Source organism: Hordeum vulgare, chromosome 5H, assembly GCF_904849725.1.
Source record: "Hordeum vulgare subsp. vulgare chromosome 5H, MorexV3_pseudomolecules_assembly, whole genome shotgun sequence".
Taxonomy (NCBI): domain Eukaryota; kingdom Viridiplantae; phylum Streptophyta; class Magnoliopsida; order Poales; family Poaceae; genus Hordeum; species Hordeum vulgare.
In genome coordinates, this window is record NC_058522.1 from 398,176,115 (window position 1) to 398,191,147 (window position 15,033).

A 15,033-nucleotide genomic window follows, 5' to 3' on the forward strand; every position below is an offset into this window, starting at 1 on the left:
CTCTCTCTTGCCTAGGCATGTACTTATTTCGATGATACCTGTGATCCTCATGTGAGTAGGGCTGGGGTGGAGTTCTTAGTGTTCATATACAGCCCATGCCCCTCGTAAAAATCGTGTAACCCTATGCATGAGGTCTATTTTTATCTGTCAGATCTGAAAGTCAAACCCCAGCGGTACTATCGCCAGGGGTAGCGGTACTACCGCTAGGACCCACAGCGGTACTACCGCCAGGGGTAGCGATACTACCGCCAGGAGGATTCACTGTGCATTCTTTTCATGTGCTTGGCAATGAGTGTTTATTTTTCTGCTTTTTCTAGTTCATTGCCTTGACTCTTTTTGTTGCTTCTTTTCGCTGTGTGTTTTGTGTCACAGGTAGTTCTCGTTGTTTGAACCCCCCTCGGGACACGCAGTCAAAGCAGTATCGCAACCCAGAGGCTCCCGAGGGGTCTGCCACCTCAGGTCTGCAACCCAAAAAGCATTCCTTCAAGAAGACCGCGAACAAGGATAAGCGGATCAATGTCCGAACAATGTCCCCCAAGGACTTTCTGCGGTTTTGCACTCAGAACCATTATCTCAAAGAGAAGGCTGTGATCAAGGATATTGATCATGTTTGGGCAAAGGATCAGTGCAGGATCTACCGTGATATTGTCATGCATTTCAAGAAGAACTATGTCCCCGTTCAGTGGATTGACCTAGATTATCTTCAGCGGAACCTGGACTATTTTGGTGGTGCCCTCTCTCTGATTGACAAACTGGGCATCAAGGACATCATCACTTTCAAGACAGATTTTGACCCCACTGCTGTTGCTCAGTTCTATGTCACGGTCCACTTCTCTCCTGATGAAGAGCGCTCTATGGTATGGATGACTGGGACTCAGAAGATGACCGGTACCTGGCGTGAATTCATGACATTCCTCAAGGTTGACTTCCAGGGAGCTGACACTCCACTTGGGTTGTGTCCACATGCTGCAGCCCCCACCGATAGGCCCGCCGCAAAGGACAGATTGCAGCAACTCTATTTGAGGAAGGGTGTGCTCCCCAAGCATCTGGACATCATGCATCAGATACTTCGCAACACCCTCTTCCCTCGCATTGGTAACTTCGATGAGGTTCATGGCTCTTTGGCTGAGATGTTGCTGCTTTGTGAGGAGGCTATGACTAAGGAGTCTGCCCCTCTTGATATTTGTGATGTGATGTTCAAGGAGCTCTGGAACTGCATCATCATGCGTAAGGTTCCCATCTACGGGCCCTATCTGTTCGCTTATATTCATCAGAAGTGGCAAGATGCTTTTTCAGAGGAGGTGCTCTACGCTCAGTCTGACTACAGTGTGCACGACCCGATCAAGCTTCGCGTCAAGGAAAAATGGGCCAACCCATCAACTTCCTCCCAGCACATGGATATTCACACAGAGACTGCTGCTGACAGAGGAACCGCCTCTCAGTCCCGCTCTTCTGCCATGCCATCTTGGGCCATCAAACTGCAGGATAAGATGAAGACTCTATTCTGTATGCAGGCTAAGGGTCAGTACCAGACGCATGTGGCTCAGAAGGAGAGCCGCCAGAGGCACAAGCGTGTTCTCAGGACTCTTGCTGTGGACATCTCCAGCGGATCAGAGGACGACATCACTCCAGAGGCTACTTGGATGCAGGCTCAAGGTTACCAGTGGTCTGGCGATGAGGAGGAAGAGGAGGAGCAGGACCATCAGGAGGGTACCGACGAGTTTGGAGATGCTGAGGATGAGGAGTAACCACCTGTGGCGTTAGGTGTGCCCCTTTTTGGTGTCTTGTGCCAAAGGGGGAGAGAGTCTAGGAGCTGGATTTGCTTTCATAGTCGAAATTTGCTTTGCTTTGCTTTCTTTCGTGGTTTGCTTCGAACTTGGTTTGCTTCTTGTTTGCTATCGTTTGTGAGACATGAACTTATGTGAGATTTATTTCCATCATATGCTGTGAGTCATATGCACCGTATTGTCATATATATCTATCTTTTTGTTCTCATATTACTCTCTGTGCAAATCTGGTATTGTCATCAATCCACCAAAAAGGGGGAGATTGTTGGGGCATAGTTTATGCCTAAGTAATTTTGGTGATTGATGACAGTACCGTAAAGGACTAACCGTGTGTGTTAAGGTTTCAGATAACACACGTCAACGGCACAAGACGACACGTCTCCTCATTCCTGGAACGGAAGCACGGCGCTCTCTACGATTCTCTTTATTTGAGTCATAGGAAAGCCGTACTATTAAGAGGGGATCCGTAGTGGAAAGGTTTGGGTAGAATCTATCTTTGCACGCGCACACTTCACATATTCTCCCTTACCTTCATCTTTGGAGCGGCCCCCGCCACTGTGTTTCTTTCCTCCTTGCAAAATGGTCCCCAGCGGTAGTACCGCTGGCCCTAGCGGTAGTACCATTGCAGCCAGCGGTAGTACTGATGGCTAACGCCCCTGGTCAGCGGTAGTACCGCTCCAGGAGCTTAGTACCGCCTGCCTAGCGGTTGTTCATGGACGGACCTTTTTGCGAAGACTTTCTTGGCGGTGGTAGTGATTTTGCACTACCAGGGGCCCAGCGGTAGTACCGCTGCATCCAGCGGTAGTATCGCTAGGCGGCGGTAGTACCGCCCCTGGTCAGCGGTAGTACCGCTGGAGCTCGGGCAGAGAGTGGGAAAACGGTCTGATTTTTCCCCCCACTATATAAAGGGTTCTTCTAGCTGTGGAACCTCATCTCTTACCTCTCTAAGCTCCATTGTTGCGCCCCAAGCTCAAAAGTGCCCGATCTCTCTCCCTAGCCAATCAAACTTGTTGATTCTTTAGGGATTGGTTGAGAAGGCCTAGATCCACACTTCCACCAAGAGAAAAGTTGATTCCCCCACCAATCCCTTGCGGATCTTGTTACTCTTGGGTGTTTGAGCATCCTAGACGGTTGAGGTCACCTCAAAGCCATAGTCCATTGTGGTGAAGCTTCGTGGTCTAGTTGGGAGCCTCCAAGCTTTGTGTGGAGTTGCCCCAACCTTGTTTGTAAAGGTTCGGTCGCCGCCTTCAAGGGCACCTATAGTGGAATCACGGTACCTTGCATCGTGCGAGGGCGTGAGGAGAATACGGTGGCCTTAGTGGCTTTTTGGGGAGCATTGTGCCTCCACACCGCTCCAACGAAGACGTACTTCCTGTCAAAGGGAAGGAACTTCGGTAACACATCCTCGTCTCCATCGGTTCCCCTTGTGGTTATCTCTATCCTTTACTTTGTATTTGCTTATGCTTGTGACTATATCTTACTTGTCTTAATAGCTCTCGTTGTTAGCTTCTTTAGGGTTCACCTCATTGTCGTATTATTTGTGAACCCGTATGTTGTTTACCTTAACTTGCTAAGATTAATTAAAAAGTGGTCGTTGTCTATTCACCCCCCCTCTAGCCAACCATATCGATCCTTTCAACCCCTCTGCTGAGCAACAAGGCAAGCACCCTTTTGATCATCCTGATATAGTCCCATGTTCTTGCTCCTGCTCCCACTTATTGCATTAGGACAAAAATATTTCAAATGCTTTACTTCGATAGCTCAACCTATTCCTTTGCATGACATGTCATTGTCACAGTAAATAGCCAAACCATGCAACCTAGCATACCTGGTAGATGCTTGAGTTGTGATGTGTTTATTCCTGCTATGCTTGCTATGCCTAGAGTTGTGTCAGGTCTGTTTCATTTGGGTGATGAACAGGAATGGATGAATGTGTTCTAGTGACAAGGAATAACTGTGGAACCTAATTTGGTAAAGGTACCGATGAAAGACTATGTAGGAGTACATGGCGTGTTGTTTCATTGGAACTGTCCTTAGGAACTGAGTTTCGTGTATGTAATCCAAGACAAGATACTACCACATGCTGGGCCCTGAAATATGACCCCGCTCGACTTATTAATCGCCTAGTACCCGATCGAGGAGTCGCAAGTTGTTTCTGGTGTTTATAGTCATGCCGGAGGCCGTGCATAGTGCTGACCTTAGAGGTGGGCTATGATGCGGTAGGCAGTGGCACGGTGTACCAAGTGGCACCCGGATGGTGGGCTTGGGAACCCTGCCCACATCATTTGGGACCGTGGCGGAAACCTCGGCCGGACTTCCGTGCGGGTTACCCTCAAATAGGTGATAAACCTGGACTAGGTACTAATGTGGTTAACGGTGGTGTCGACTCCCTCGCTGGGCTTCCGCTTGAAGGTTGTCGAGGTGCAAGACGTGCACATAGCGATAAGTGGCGAGAGGGTGTGTGAAGAAGTACACCCCTGCAGGGTTATGATCTATTTGAATAGCCGCGTCCGCGGATATGGACTACTTGGAGACATATGTTGTTCACAGATAACTTTAATGGCTACTCATAAAAGTATCAAGATAAGTGTGACTGTCATGGATGGCATTTCCGTAGGAAGACGAAATGATTCCATGATGGCGTATTGTTGTGGAGTTAGTGGACTCGTGTGCGAGAAATCAAAGTTGTTAAAACTATTTAAAAACGTAGTTTAGTCTAGCCAAGAGTCAAAGCTGGCTTACTGCATGAAACACCCCAACCCCTTTATTGATACCTGAGCATGAGTAGATAGATCTGTTCTAAAGTCTTGGTGAGTACTTTTGTACACATGTTTGCTTAATAATTGCTGCACAAGATACCCACGAGCCAACAGGTGGGTTCTTTCTAGATATCGATGATGACGAGTAGCTGGTGTCCCAGCTACGACCTGGCCCCTTCCAGAAGGGATCTGTAGATAGTCAGGCTTTATGCCTTATCCTTTCATCTGTCTGCACTCAGACAACTTTTATGCTTCCGTTGGTTTGTATGACTTGTTTGTATGACTTTGAGTGTCGGGTCGTGTGACCCCTTCTTGTATGAACATATTATGCAAGACTCTTCCCAGTCTTCTAAATAAATGTCGTGATGTTGTATGGTTATGTTGTGATGCCATTGTTGTATCTATGCATATCTAGTATGTCATGCGTACATGTGATGCACTATGATATGTATGGGATTCGACACCTAGTCGTATGCCTTAGTAGCTCTCTATACAGAGAATTGCCCCTTTGTGATTCCACCGAGCCTTGGTAGTTCCCTACTGCTCCGGACACATTGGTTGACAGGCATGTATCCTTCTTAGTTGATGTGTCTGTCCCTTCGGGGAAATGTCACGCGGTGTAATGGAGTCCTTGTAGCTTGCTACGACTCGTCTACACTCGCTGATGACCGACACCTGCTTTGCTGGGTTATGTATGCCTGTCTTTGTACAGACGAGCCACTTGAGTTTATGACTAGATATGTCGACCCGGGTTATTTGACATTGGAATGCTAGCGACACTAATGCATACGTGAGTCAAAAGGCGCAAAGGGTCCCGCCTAAGGTAAGGTGGCATCCATGGGGATAACCGTCATGAGACCGCAAAGGGATGCAATGTGTTACAAGCTGGATTCCTATGGCTTAGGATCGGGGTCCCGACATTTAATGGTTATTCCCACTTATCATTATGACATAATTGCTTTATCTAAAGCATTGAAAAATATGCATGTCTTGGCAGAATGATTAACCACACTCAAAATCATGTGGTTGAGATTCATCAGAATCACATAACTTGATTTATAAAGCTACTTCCACTTGTGTTACTCAATACCTACAGGTTATATGAAGAGCAACATCATAAATCGCATTGCTCAGAAACTACTTATCCTCACGGATTATAGAAAAGTGAGGAAATAATTTGCAAACAAAATCATGTGAAAATCCAACAGGTTATACACAATCTTATGTTCATGTCAATGAAATTGGTATGAGACATTCTCCATATTTACAAAGTTCAGGGGGAGTAATCTCCCAAACTATAACCTATTAACAATCATCAGATTGCATATATTGTACTCTTTTTACCTTGATGAGTTTTTCCCTAATGGTTTCTCATAAAAAGTTTTTAATGAGACAATATAAACACGAGTGTTTGTATATGCCATATCATTTTCTCCTTATATTTTTCCCAGTGTGGTTTAAAGGAGTTTTCAATGGCATGTGAGATGCACTCATTTCCCTTATGAGTTTTCTCTCGTAGTTTCTCATAATGATTTTTAATGATACAATATCTTATGAAATATCATATGTCATACTTTCTATATTCCCTACTCGGGTTCTTAAAAGAAGTACTCAAGACATATTAATTGTTCTCTAAACTCACCAATGAGTTTTCTCCTTCTTCAAAGGTTTTTCTCCTATGAGTTATCAAGAGACAATAATCATTATATGTTGCATCATTTCCTCCTTATTATTTTCCCACTGGGTTTAAAGGAGGTTTAGCAACATATCTGCACAATTCTTCTCATAGTTTTCCCACGGGGTTTTTGGAGGAGACTTTCAAGATTATTCAAAGAATTTGTCTAGATGATGCATATACTCAAGAAGAGGCGTTGTACAAGGGGGAGTGTTAAGAATAGATTAGTTGCTTATTATTTAAGCTAATTAGGATTAAGTTAATTATTAGGAAGGTTACTTAGTCCTCAAGCAACCATGCACTTCCTTGACTCTCAAGGCAACTATGTAATAACTTGGATCTTAAGTAACTTCAAGTTTTCTTGACTCCCAAGCAACATGTGTACTTCCGCCCGGGTACAAATACCCCATTGCTATCATCAATAAATACTAATGAATCATCTTTCATTCATCTCTCTCGTTTTTTAATTTTTTGCTTCAAACAAGGACAACCATAGGCGAGAGAAAGCGAAATGATAGATATGATGTGAGGAGTAGGGATTTCTATGCAACAGATGCATATATGAGCTAAAGTAAGCTCTCCAATGGAACTAGTGGGGGTGCATCCAACTTGCTTACTCATGAAGACCTAGAGCTCATTTGAGGAAGCTCATCATTGGAATATGCAAGCCAAGTTCTATAGTGTAAGGGTCCCCACATAGTTATGCATGAATGATAATATCTATGTAGTACAAATATAGCAATGGAGTACGAGTGTGGATCTTTCAAAAGGAATAGCAGTGTTGCCCCCTTCTCTCATTTTTTTATCTTTTTTTGTGGCCTCTTTGGCTCTTTCGTTTTATCTCTCATTTGTCCTCTTTGGGATCTTTTAATTTGTCCTCTTTGGGATCTTTTCCTCACTTAAGGGCAACACTCTATGTATTACAAGAATAAAAAGAAAAATCATCACACTTTATAAGAAGTACTCAATATAAAGACAAGTGAAAACTATCATGATGTATGCAAAATGTATGCCTCTGCTAGTATAGTAGGATATGCAATGATACTAGCATGTCATGTAGCAGTAATAAGGGCAAGGCCCAACTAGCATGCGTCTCCTCGATCAAGCAAAATCATGTATGACATGAAGATCAAGTCATGAGATGGTGGATGTTGCATGGCAATATCTCAGAAAAGCTATGGAAATACCTTAATAGGTAGGTATGGTGGCTGTTTTGAGGAAAGATATAATGAGGCTTATGTATGATAGAGCGTATCATGTCATGGGTTTGGATGCACCGGTGAAGTTTGCACCAACTCTGAATGTGAGAAAGGGCAATGCACGGTACCAAAGAGGCTAGCAAAATATGGATGATGGAAGTGCCAGCAATCGAATACTCACATTAGTCCGAAGAACTCATACACTTATTATCGGTAACTCTCTATCTAGTTAGGAAATTCACAAAGAGTCAAGTACCCCGAGGAGGAGTGTTTGGGGGTTTGGTTATCCTTGCGCATCCTTGACCAATGGTAACATGATGGTACTCTATATATTCCAACCCCTCCAGAGGTTAGCGATCAATTTAGTAGCTAGAGTTCTCAACTAATTTTTAGTTGTTGAAAAACACACGGATTTCCCAAAATACGACACATACCACTAATAGGCTTAAGCTCTTGGCACCAATAGTCCAAACATTACTCAAATCAATACCTCAAAACTATTGCAAGTTACTACTATACTTAAATAGCAACCTCAATTACCTACTCATGCAAGACACACAACTTAGTGCAACAAGCCAACTCTCTAAACAAGATAAGCATGGTAACTCAAGAGAGTTCCAAAAGCAACCTAAATAATAGCTCTTAAAAAGATATAGCATGAAAAATAAGAACTAGGCATGACAGTAGCTACGAAAAGATAAAGAACACACAAAAAGGATAATCATGAAAACCTATGTTGTGTTCTAGAGTGGAATGGAGCATGTTTATCTCCCAAACAAGGAAGGCTAGATTACAACTTGTTATGAACAAAAACAAAAACTAAAACAAACTAAAAAGTAAAGAGCGGGACGCTCCAAGCATAACACATAACATATGAAGTGATAAAAATATAGCATGGAGATGGACGAACTGATGATTGTTGATAGAGAAGGGGATGCACGGGGGCATCCCCAAGCTTAGACGCTTGAGTCTCCTTGAATATTTCTTGGGGTGCATGGGGGAATCCCCAAGCTTGAGCGCTTGACACTCCTGTACCTTCTTTTATCATCTCCCATCGCATACTTGAAAACTCCCTTCATATGAAACTCATCATAAGCTGATTAGAGTGGTCAGTACCCTTAATAAAATAATTTATTACCTAGTGGAAATAATGATTTTCATGAAAATCTACTGTTTCTAATGATTGCAAAAAGGTTTTTTCAAAGGAAAAGCAAGCTTAAGATTCGCGAAATGATGAAAACGCAAAACATGGCAGAATCTGTGAAAAACAGAACAACATGTAGTAAATAGTTTATTCGTAGCACTTCTATAACTCAAATAAAAAAACTCAGAACAGATGCCCGAAAGGCAATTATATAGAGCATGCCGTCAAATAAATTCAGATAAAAAAGATGATCTGGTGATTTTCGGCGAATGTTTCCGTCAGGCAGACAGAATCTGTTTCTGGACAGCATGTCACAACTTTTGAACTTTCTTGCAATCGGAGGCTAACTTGGCACAAAGCTTGAAAATAAAGATACAATGATGTTGCTACAGTAGTAACACACATCAAGACCACTAAAATTGAAAGTAAAAACAAATTGGGCTGCCTCCCAACAAGCGCTTTCTTTTATGCCTTTGAGCTAGGCATGATGCAAAAAGATCAAGTTGTATCAATTGGACCATCATCAAGATCATCAAAGAGCTCTTCAATAGTAAAACTAGTCTTAAGAGGACTCTCAAAGAGTGGCTTAGTGGCCATACTTCTAGGAACAAAAGCAAAGGTAGTTAGACCAATTGGAATTTCATTTCTAATTCTATTTAAGATAGGTATCTCTTCCAAGGTCTTCACAGTTTCAACACCCCTAGCAATAGGTATATTTGTTTTGGGTCGAGGAACCTTGGGTACGTTAAGAAACCTAGGTCCCTTCCTTGTGGAGGTTTCTACCTTTTTAGTCATGATGGAGGATAGAATAATTCCTAAAGTTTCAAAAATATCCTATATCTTATAAATCCTAGAAGGATCCACGTCATGGGATTTAAGGGTCTCCAAAGTTTTGCAAATTTTGTGCATGGAGCTATCAAGTGTATTTAAGTTCCGTTGAATCCTATGATCTACTTCATTAAATGTACTCATGCTTGGCATATCTAGCTCTATCTTCTCAAGTTTACTCATAACATGAGATAAAGTGATATTATCCTTTATGTCAACAATAGGCGGGATTCTGACAAGATTTTCCATAACGTTAAGAGCCTCCCCAACGGGAGCTTCCAAGAAATTCCCTCCTATTGTTGTGTCTAGAACAAACCTATGCCAAGAAGTAATACCAACATAAAAATTTCTAAGCAAAATGTGGTGGATTGCTTCTTGGTGGCTCCATCTTCAGAATTTTTAATTCTATACCAAGCATCTTTCAAACCTTCTCCAACCCTTTGTTTGAAGGGGAGAATCTCTCCTTCGCGTGCAACACTAGAGGCAAAGGATTTAGACATTCCGACTAAACAAAGAAAAGTAACTAATTTTTTTGTGGTTTTTGGTATAAGACTCTAAACCAAAAACTAGAAAGCAAACTAACAAGACTAAAAAGCAAAGATAAAGGATAGCGTGCAACTCCCCTATCCTGAAGACTGGAGTCCGTGGATATGGCACCAGAAAACTTTGCTTGACGATGAGATGATGCATATACTTCTCGCACCTCGTTGGTTACCCCAAGTGGAAGGTTGAGATGTAGTCAGCACCAAGTTTTCCCTCACACGAAAACTTTAAGGTTTATCGAACGAGGAGGACTCCTAGGATCAACAAGTAGGTGTCTGTTTCCCCTGTCTAGCAGAAGACGTGGACCTGCACACACAACAAATAACTTTGCTCCCAACAAGTACAGAGAGGTTGTCAATCTCTCTGGCCTTGTAGTTTGCAAAGGATCAAACACAAGCGGTAATAGTAATGGTGATTGCAACAGGAAAGTAAATGAAAACGGTAAATGATGGAGGTGTAAACAATAATGGTGGTATGGACCGGAGTCACATGATGTTCACTAGTGATGTCTCTCTCCCAAAAGACGATAAACAACTATGCTTGGGTAAAAAAATTATAGCTCGACAATTGACAGAATTATGAACGCACCGCAATGCTAATTATGCTACTTGAAAGTTAGAGGCTCAATAGTAATGGGCAGTATGCCAAGACAAGTAGACCATTTATTCATCAGCATCTACTTACTAATCATCCACCTTGATATATCTATCCAGAACATCTCGCTGGTATTAAGTTGCGAGCCCCACCCAAAGTGTAAACTTAAAGCAATGGACAACTACATTAACTAACTATGCGTAAGGTAAACAATCCTTGCAACCGCGGTCACAAGCACTGTTGTTTTCTCCCTGGTGGTAACAACACATCCCCTAGTCTCATGTTTCTGTCACTCAAGCTAGACATGGAGGTGCATGAACCCACAATCATGCGTAACGCTTCCTCTTGGAGTTACAATCTACTACTCGGCCAAAGCAATAAATAGTAACGAGAACATGCATGAATAGCTAAGGAACATAATATAAAAGGATAATCAAATATATAACTCATATCAATCTGAACAAAATCTCATAATCTATCGGATCCCAACAAACGAGCATAGCAATAGCAAGAGAATTACATAGATGCCTTGATCATGTAGGGCAGCTCACAAGGACTAACCATTGAAGCACAAGATTGGAAAGAAGACATCACATAGCTACTGGTCATGGACTCATGGTCCAAGGAGGACTACTCACACCACGTCCGAGAAGCGTCCATGGTGGTGAGAAGCTCCCGGAGGTCAATCCTCCCTCCGACAGGGTGCCGGGAAGAGGTCTCCTCACGCTCCTGATCTCGGAAGCGCTGCGGCGATGGAACGATGGAGAAATTCGCGATTCTGGATGTTATGGAAGGGTTTTCTCGAGAAGGAGTAAATATAGACCAAAGGAGGGCACCAGAGGAGGTGGGACCCACCCAGGCGGCCTGTGGGTGCGGCCAGGGGGTAGGCCGCGACAGGAGGTCGCCTGGACAGCCCCTGGCCCCCATGTGGCCCATCTTTGGTGATCTCGAAGCTTCTGTTACGCTGATTTTTTATATATTTTTCTCGCGATTTTTTGGGCTTCGGAAAATTGGGTAAAAGCCCGTGCAAAATAGACATCAGCACACAGAAGCTGGCACTGGGTGCACTGAGTTAGTAGGTTAGTCTAAATATGTGTAAAATGATATAAAAGTGTAGCAAAACATATAACAATGTCACGCAAAAGATCATGGAACAAGCAGAAATTATAGATACGTTTGGGACCTATCAGTGGCCACTCCCGGTGGACCCCCGGAACCCTTCCGGTGGTCCGGGTACATTAGCGGTGACGCCCAAAACATTTCCGCGACCAAATCCTCACTTCCTATATATGAATATTTACCTCCGGACCATTCCGGAACTCCTCATGACATCCGGGATCTCATCTGGGACTCCGAACAACCTTCGGTAACCACATACACTATTTCCATATAACCCTAGAGTCATCGAACCTTAAGTGTGTAGACCCTACGGGTTCAAGAAGCATGCAGACATGACCGAGACACCTCTCCGGTCAATAACCAATAGCGGGGTCTGGATATCCATGTTGGCTCCCACATGTTCCATGATGATATCATCGGATGAACCACGATGTCGGGGATTCGATCAATCCCGTATGCAATTCCCTTTGTCTGCTAGTATGATACTTGCCCGAGATTTGATCGTCGGTATCCCTATACCTTGTTCAATCTCGTTACCGACAAGTCTCTTTACTCGTTCCGTAACACATCATCTCATGGCTAACACCTTAGTCACCTTGAGCTCAGTATGATGATGCATTACCGAGTGGGCCCAGAGATACCTCTCCATCACACGGAGTGACAAATCCGAGTCTCGATTCGTACAATCAACAAACACTTTTGGAGATACCTGTAGTGCACCTTTATAATCACCCAACGCCCAAACCAATCCTAGGTATCCGGGAGTTGCACAACCTCATGGTCTAAGGAAATGATACTTGACATTAGAAAAGCTTTAGCAGACGAACAATACGATCTAGTGCTATGCTTAGGACTGGGTCTTGTCCATCACATCATTCCCCAATGATGTGATCCCGTTATCAATGACATCCAATGTCCATGACCAGGAAACCATGATCATCTATTCATCAACGAGCTAGCCAACTAGAGGCTCACTAGGGACACATTGTGATCTATATATTTACATGTATTACGATTTCCGGTTAGTACAATTATAGCATGAATACTAGACAATTATCATGAATGAGGAAATATAATAATAACCACTTTATTATTTCCTCTAGGGCATATTTCCAACAATCTCCCACTTGCACTAGAGTCAATAATTTAGTTACATTGTGATGAATCGAACACGCATTGAGTTGTGGTGCTGATCAAGTTTTGCTCGTGGAAGAGGTTTAGTCAACGGATTTGCGACATTCTAATCCGTATGTACTTTACAAATATCTATATCTCCATCCTGGATGTATCCACGTATGGAGTTGAAGCGGCGCCTGATATGCTTGGTATTCTTATGAAACCTGGGCTCCTTTGCAATGGCAATAGCTCTAGTGTTGTCGCAAAACACAATCATCGGGCCCGACACACTAGGAATCACTCCTAGGTCGGTGATAAACTCCTTCATCCAGACTCCTTCCTGTGCTGCTTCCGAAGCAACTATGTACTCCGATTCACATGTAGATGCTGCCATGATGCTTTGCTTGCAACTGCACCAGCTGACTGCCCCATTATTCAAAATATACATGTATCTGGTTTGTGATTTGGAGTCATCCGGATCTGTGTCGAAGGTAGCATCGACATAACCATTTACAATGAGCTCCTCGGTACCTCCATAACGAGAAACATATCTTTAGTCCTTTTCAGGTACTTAAGGATCTTCTTGACCGCTGTCCAGTGATCCTCTCCTGGATCACTTTGGTACCTCCCTACCAAACTTATGTCAAGGTTCACATCAGGTCTGGTACACAGCATGGCATACATAATAGAGCCTATGGCTGAAGCATAGGGGACGGTACTCATCTTTTCTCTATCTTCTGCCGTGGTCGGGCGTTGAGTCGTACTCAACCTCACACCTTGTAATACAGGCAAGAACCCCTTCTTAGCCTTATCCATATTGAACTTCTTCAATATCTTGTCAAGGTATGTGCTTTGTGAAAGACATATGAGGCGTCTCGATCTATCTCTATAGATCTTGATGCCTAATATGTAAGCAGCTTCTCCAAGGTCCTTCATTGAAAAAAGCTTATTCCAATAGGACTTTATGCTTTCCAATAGTTCTATATCATTTCCTATCAACAATATGTCATCCACATATCATATGAGAAATGCTACAGAGCTCCCACTCACTTTCTTGTAAATACAAGCTTCTCCATAAGTCTGTACAGACCCAAATGCTTTGATCACCTCATCAAAGCGAATGTTCCAGCTCCGAGATGCTTGCACCAACCCATAGATGGAGAGTTGGAGCTTGCATACCTTGTTAGCATTGCTAGGATCGGTAAAACCTTCTGGCTATATCATATACAATTCTTCCTTAAGAAAGCCGTTCAGGAATGTCGTTTTGACGTCCATTTGCCAGATTTCATAATCATAAAATGTGACAATTGCTAGCATGATTCAGACCGACTTCAACATCGCTACGGGTGAGAAGGTCTCATCGTAGTCAATCCCTTGAACTTGTCGATAACCCTTAGCAACAAGTCGAGCCTTATAGATGGTCGCATTAGCATCCGTGCCAGTCTTCTTCTTAAAGATCCATTTATTTTCTACGGCTCTCCGATCATCGGACAAGCCCACCAAAGTCCATACTTTGTTCTCATACATGGATCCTATCTCGGGTTTCATGGCCTCAAGCCATTTGTTGGAATCCGGGTCCGCCATCGCTTCTTCATAGTTTGAAGGTTCACTGTTGTCCAACAACATGATTTCCATGACATGATTTCCGTACCCCTCTGGTGCGGAACGTGTCCTTGTGGACCTTCAAGGTCGAGTAGGAACTTGATCTGGAGTTTCATGATCATCATCATTAACTTCTTCTCTAGCCGGTGCAGGCACCTCAGGAACATTTTCTTGTGGTGCGCTACTTTCCGGTTTGAGAGGAGGTACAATTAGCTCATCAAGTTCTACTTTCCTCCCACTTACTTCTTTCGAGGGAAACTCTTTCTCTAGAAAGGATTTGTTCTTGGCAACAAAGATTTTGCCCTCGGACCTAAGATAGAAGGTATACCCAATAGTTTCCTTAGAGTATCCTATGAAGACGCATTTTTCCGCTTTGGTTCGAGCTTCTCTGGTTGAAGTTTCTTCACATAAGCATGGCAGCCCCAAACTTTCAGACACGATAGCTTAGGTTTCTTGCCAAACCATAATTCATATGGTGTCGTCTCCACGGATTTAGACGGTGCCCTATTTAAAGTGAATGCGATAGTTTCCAATGCATATCCCCAAAATGATAGCGGTAAATCAGTAAGAGACATCATAGACCGCACCATATCCAATAAAGTGCGATTACGACGTTCACACACACCGTTACGCTGCGTGTGCCAGGCGGCGTGAGTTGTGAAACAAT